Source organism: Oculina patagonica, chromosome 4 (assembly GCF_052425735.1).
Source record: "Oculina patagonica isolate OP01 chromosome 4, crgOcupat, whole genome shotgun sequence".
NCBI lineage: Eukaryota > Metazoa > Cnidaria > Anthozoa > Scleractinia > Oculinidae > Oculina > Oculina patagonica.
In genome coordinates, this window is record NC_135761.1 from 18,435,002 (window position 1) to 18,441,575 (window position 6,574).

At 34.8% G+C, this 6,574-nt stretch overlaps 1 protein-coding gene across 1 annotated transcript in view; it reads left to right on the plus strand.

Moving 5' to 3' along the window:
• Positions 1–5,752: 5,752 nt before the first annotated feature.
• The window catches only part of LOC144651852 (uncharacterized), a 2,861-nt gene continuing 2,039 nt past the window's right edge, over positions 5,753–6,574 (plus strand). The window contains exon 1 of the mRNA XM_078511889.1: positions 5,753–5,880. The gene's annotated coding sequence lies outside the window, so the exon portion shown is untranslated. The remainder of the gene's footprint in view (positions 5,881–6,574) is intronic.

The following is a 6,574-nucleotide window of genomic DNA, read 5'->3' on the forward strand; positions in this document are numbered from 1 at the left end:
GTGCTGAATGTGTAGCTCCCCTGCCAATTGAAGGTATTGTGTACACGAATAAAGGAAATGGTGAAAATCGTCACCGTGTTCGCCATATTGATGGACGCTGTAACAACATCCACAAAGGCAAGGTGCGCGTGGGATTCTGGGTTGGTAATTGTGCCGGATTCAGTGGAAGCTATGACGCCTACACAGGCTGGAATTCAGTGTCCCGGATCTTTGTTGAAGAAGTTCCTAAACCTCAGGCTTAGATACCGAGACAAAACATCCATTCCTGCATAGAAGCTAATAAGGAGACAATGATAAATTGCTTAATTATAGTGGTTCCTCTGATTACTTGGAATTTTTAATTATTTACGTTTGCTGTTTTAAATAAAAGGCAGGAAGATTGACAAAGAAGTGGATGTTTGTTCGAGTTTTTATTTCATCTCCGTGCAACTTTCTTTATTAACTACAGAAAGAGTTGCAAGGTTAAGTTGTTTTTTGCAGTGTTACGCAAAGAATAGCCTGAAACATAAATATAAAAAAATCAAGATTAGGTGCTGACGAATAAAACGCTAGTTGAACATTTAGGTATAATCAGATAAGGACGTCCATAACTTTCTCGAAATTTCCCAAAAAATTGCTCGAACATTGCTCCAAAAAATCCAAAACGTTACTTCTTATTAAGAATATTTTTTTAATTTATGCTGATTTCCCTTTGAAGGTGAGATTTCCAAGCATTTTCATCCAGTTCTTCTGGCAAAGAAGTATCTATAAATAACATTTTAAGACCAAATTTGTTGAATTTTTCTAACTAAGAAAAATCGTAGAGATATCGATGACATCAGGTTTGCTGACGAGTTTGTAATGTTTTTTAAAACATTTAAATGCTGAAGCAGCCAAAAGTTGAAACACCTTCGGATGTTTGAATTCCTCGGAAATCGTCGGCCAACTTCGTTCAAAAACGTTAGTATGGCCATCGAACACCAGTCGGACAATCTTCGGTCAAGAAATAGTCCAGAACGCATAAAAGAGGTACAAAGAAGAAAAAAGTCGCACTAAATATGAGAAGTTGCACAGCCCTATAATCAGCTCCATGTAGCTCTCTTCAGATAAACAAGTTTACAACAAAGCAAAAGCAAACTCGAGAACCACGAGATTTAATAACCATTAGAATATTACAAAAGTAACAAGCCAAAAATTGTACCAGTTTTATCTAAGCCACGCTGAAAACCCAGTTTTGTTTAATTAAAGGCGCCCTCCAACTACTCTAACTACATTATGCATTGGTATGGATATGGTAGGACTTAAGTAAGTAGGACCCAAAGGAAAACTAACATTTGCTATTATTTTCACTGGGGAAATTGGGTTTGGATCACCGGAAGCGAGAATCACAAACAAAACATATTGGAAATTAAATGGGACTAGGAACAAAGGGTCTAGATGGGGTTACCAGATAACACTAAACACTTCAATTATTTTGTTAAGTATATCAAGAAGTTTTCGGTCATTTTCCGACAATTTCCGATCATTTCGAAAGATTTTTCGAAGAGTACCGAAGATTTCCGAAGACGGCCGTAGATTTCCGAAGACTACCGAAGATGTCCGAAGATTAGCGAAGATTCCGAGAAGAAATCTTAAAATTTTCTCTGAGTTCATGATAGATTTTATTACCGATTTTCGAAGAGCAGATGAGAATTTACAGTGCTAAAAGACTATGGGTTTTTCACGAAATACCCACCAAACACTTAACGGTATTTTCTCCGGAAATAGTAAACATTGTAAAGTGGCCAATGTAACAACAAGCACTAAAAATTATGGGCAAATAACACTAAACACTAAACCCCATTCATCAGACCCTCAAAATAGGCTGGTGAATGAGAACACGGAATAAATGTAGGTGTGAGAAATAGGATTTATATTCCCCTTTCATTCAGGACCCTCTGAGAATTACTTTAAAAAAACCTGAAATTTTGTTCAAACATATTCTAGTTCTTAACATTCAACACATGCATGACTACTTTAGCTTCTTTGAGTTAACGTCGTTTTTCTAAGTTAACATAATTTGGATTTTGCAATATGCAGAATTGTGTAGTGCTTTCAAATGTTTCACTATTTTTACAAAAAATGCTGATGAGTGCGTGTAAAAAACGGCGGACTCAAAAAGGAAAACGTAGATATCGAGGCTAACGGTATAGGTATCCGATAAGGAAACCTTGAAGAAAATTTATGAGTGATATAAAAATCTTTAGTAAACCAAGCATGCAATGTCTCACGTTAAAGTACACACTTTTTAGAGGAGCTACGTCAGGGACAACTAAACTTGCGGCTCATGTTAGTTGCTCATAATCCGTCTAAAGGGACTTTTTCATTCAGTCGAAACTATCTTATTGTTCATGTTCGCGTTTTTAATTCTCCTTTGCTGAATTTTTCTATGTTAGGAATTAACTACTATTTTGAGGTTTCCTTTAATTTGAAACTAATCAGAGAAACGACTTAAAATTCCGTGATAAAGCTCCTTTAAGGAATTTATCTATCACGGGCGACTAAAAATATACTTAGCACGTTTTCCGAGTCCATTTGGAACTTTATGTTAATAATTGTAAGGCGATGAGCGTAAACTTTTGCCTGTTTTGATATCTTAAAACCTAATGGAATAACTAACATTTGAAATCAAATCATTAAACATTGTTTTCTGTATTTGCTTTATTGAAAAAAAAAAACAACTGCTAAGAAAGACAGGTTTTTAAACAGTCTTAAAATAAAAACAAATTAAACCTATAGCTAGCTATTTCACAGAGGCATGTTCCAAATGGCCAAATTAAATTATATAGCCGGTGCTTTTAGTCGATAGACCGAATATTAAATTGACATCTAGGCAGGAAAATTCTGCATTCTCCACAGCTGTTGAATTCTATCAAATTTTGAAAAAGCAATAACAAACAAAAGTGGAAGATCACTTTAGGTCCATTAGCCTTAATGGGGCCATAAAAAAAGAAACCAAAAGCGGTACGTCGCTCACCCTGAACAAAAACATTCACAGTAAAATGACACAAATGATTGAAAATAAACAGAGTGGATTTATGTGTTTAAACACAGTCTCCTGTTTCAAAGCATTAAATGGGATTATTGACAGCTTATCCAAGTTTATTTATACAGACGAAGAGTTCTCACAGTTGTGCCAAAAAGTGACAGCTTGCTGCTGAAGTTGAATTGTAATATCTAAAGTTATCCACAAAGGGTAAATCTAGATTTTAAGCGTTAAAATCACTTTTTTTAACAAATATTATGCATAAAATTCTTCCAGAGTTTTTATTTTGAAAAGACAATAAACATCACCAATCAACTTTTAATAGTCGTTTTGGAATATTCAGGCGTAATGACTTTTAGACTTAAAGGGGCTATGTCGCGGGTCTTAACAGATTTTTGAACAGCTAAAATATATATTTGTGTCATAGAAAACCTAAAAATAATGATCCATTTTGATTACTATAATTATTAGAGCACTGAAACTGTTAACAAGCATCTTTGGCTGCGGATGGCCAGGATAGAAATAGATTGTAACTTGAAAAATTGAGTCTAAACTTTTCAAGATGTTTCCGAGCATCTTCAAAAAAGATATTTTTAGCCCTGATTTGATCTCGCATCGCATATTAAGGTTATTTCTAGCTTTTGCTGTTCAAAGATAACGTTTCTCCACGAAATTTCCGTGACGCTGCTTCTTTAAACAGGAAAAATCTTAAACGCGGAAAATACATCAGAAATTGGCGGATACCTGAGTCTCAGTCCGATCCAAATCAGTGATTTGACAAACACACTACTAATAATATTGTTCTTGACAATAACATCGTTTGCTATGTTAATCCCTATGTTATTTAAATATTTTTGCAAAGAACTGATGTTTTTGCAAATTTTAGTTGTTCGGGCGAAAACTTAGTTCAAATCACGAACAGAAGAACAGAAAAAGAGAAAAAAGAAGAATTGAAAATGTTTTTTATACCTATCAATTTTTGGGGCCACGAGTTTGTTAGCTTTATAATTAATAAGTGTCACCCTCTAAATAACCTTTAAATGGTGAATTAAAGTTTTATTAGAGAGGATGATGAAAAAGAAGACTGTCTTTTTGGTTGACCGGTCAGGAATTTCAATTTAATTCATACCCAGTTATGCATTGAAGTTTACATTCTCCACAGCTCTTAATTCATTCTAATAGTTTTCGTTGTTGTGGCGAACATGCACATTCATCGTCTACAGATCAATTTATCTACGCTTGCTTTTCATTGGTGAAGCTGTTAATTGAAATTTCAATAAGTATATGCACAAACCACTCTAAAAATAAACAAATATGCTGCTAAAAAAGATTTTAATTTAAGTGCATACATATATGTTGTCTGACGATCGATGATGTTGTTAAAAAGATCGATCTGAAAAAGTTTCCTTCGATTTTCAGAGTGGCTTTACAAAACTCACTTTCGAAGTTACTAAGTTTTTTGGTTTGAATTAAATATATAGAAAGTGTAGCGTGATTTAGGTTACCCAGTGTGTTTTGAAAATCATCGTTAAAAGCATTTAGTCAGATTTAATCTAGGTTTGTAAACACAGACGCTTTGTTCTCAAAGTTGTCACAGAGAATTTCTGGAAGCCTAATGTACTGTCAAGTTACCACATGGTTGATGTTTCACTCAAAGCGAAATCCTTTTAATTTTTCTCTAGCCCGATTTACTTACACAAAATATCTCTTCTAGAATAAGCCATTTAAAGGGGCTTTATCGCAGATTTTACCTAATTTTTGAACGGCCAAAATTTATATTTGTGTCGCAGGAACCCTAAAAATAATAGTTCATTTTTATTAAAAATCGCTATATGAGAGCATTGAAACTGTTAACGAGCGTCTTTGGCTGCAGTTGGCTCGGATGGAAATGGATTGCAACTTGAAAAATTAAGGCTAAAATTTTTAAGTTTTTTCCGCGCATCTTCAAAACAAAATCGATATTTATAGCTATAGCTTGATTTCTATCCGCCAATTAAGGTTATATTTTCCTTTGGATGTTCAAAGATAATGTTAATTATGGGTTACGTTGCCTACTTATAATATCAAAGCAGTTTAGACCAAAAATTTACGAATTCCCCGTGACGTAGCTCCTTTAACAAAGAAGAAACCTACAGAAATCTATCTGCTGGATTTGATGTGGACAGCCGTTTGTTTTTATTCGGGCAGTATCACTCTCACACGTAATTTTTTCCCAGTAAATTATGCTGAATAAAGAAAACGTAGCAATTGAAATAAATTAAAAAAAACGCGATCTACATTTTAAGTCCTGTTAAAGGGGGGCTCAATAGACAGAAGGGGTTATAAGAGACGTTGGGGAGGGGGGTTGCTTATTAAACATTACTATCACTGTCCAGTTACGGTACATATAAAATAAATAAGGTGGACTTTGAGTGTTTGAGTGCTGTTTGGTAACACATTTTAACAGAATAGCAACAATAAAAACGTAGTGTGGTGGATAAATTTTTAAAAGCGAATAGCTGCCTTGTTTTCTGGTTTACAATTTGTCACGATTTACGAGGCTTGGGCCTAAACAGAGAGAGAGAGAGAGATGGGGGGGGGGGGGGGGGATCAAAAATGAACTTCTAGGCTTGGGGTCTCATTACAGAGGGGGGCTTAAAAAGAGTTAGGGGCTTAAGTAAACAAATTTCAATCTTCTAATATTGATGGGCATTTAAAGAGAAGTTCATTCGCTTTTGAACGGCGAAAGGTACGTATTGAGAAGTTGCCTATTCAAGTCTATACCTGTGATTTTTTGTGTGCAAAATTTAGAGTTTTGACCTTATCTTCTTTTCTTTACCATTTAGCTTTCTATCTGATTTTCACTCTATCGACCAAGTTGCTGAACTACCTGATAGGTAAGTTTTTAATACACCTTAATAGCGACTTTTACGCGAAGACATCTTCAGTTAAAATTAAACCTCAAGCAAGCAAAATGCCCGGTTGCGAGAGCTGATGCAGAGAGACAATTAATAAAATGCTTTACAGAATAGTGCTGTTAGAGCGGTGATTCTCTGTAAATCACAACTGGCGATTTTCTTTTTTTATCAAATTAAAGAAAGAACTCACTCAGTATTTGTACTGACGTGGCTAGCAAACATGGGCCATCATGATGAACTCAAAAACAGAGGAAAAGACTAATTTAACAGCTTGGGACTTGGAACAGCTTGGAAACGTAGTTCAAAGGCTTTCATGCAGCTTCGTATGGATTTATCCGTTTGATGATTATTTTCTCCGTGCAAATCAAATCTAGATTTTTCGTGCAACTCTTTCAGGCCGGTTATTCTGTTAAAAGCCTAAACTTGCCTATAGTTTGCGTCAGTGTATACTGCAGATCCTATCAGTAGAATTAGTTTAGTAGGTTTTTTTTCTTTATTTGGACTTAAAGACGTTGACTGGTTTAACATTTCGATTCTCCCGATTTGTCCTTAAACTTTGGAGTAAAACTTAGATTGTTTCGCGTGTTTTTGTGTTTTTGACAAGGTAGCTCAAAATTAACAAACCTATATAGTTACAAAATATTATAAGTTGTTTGGGCACATATAGGAGAAA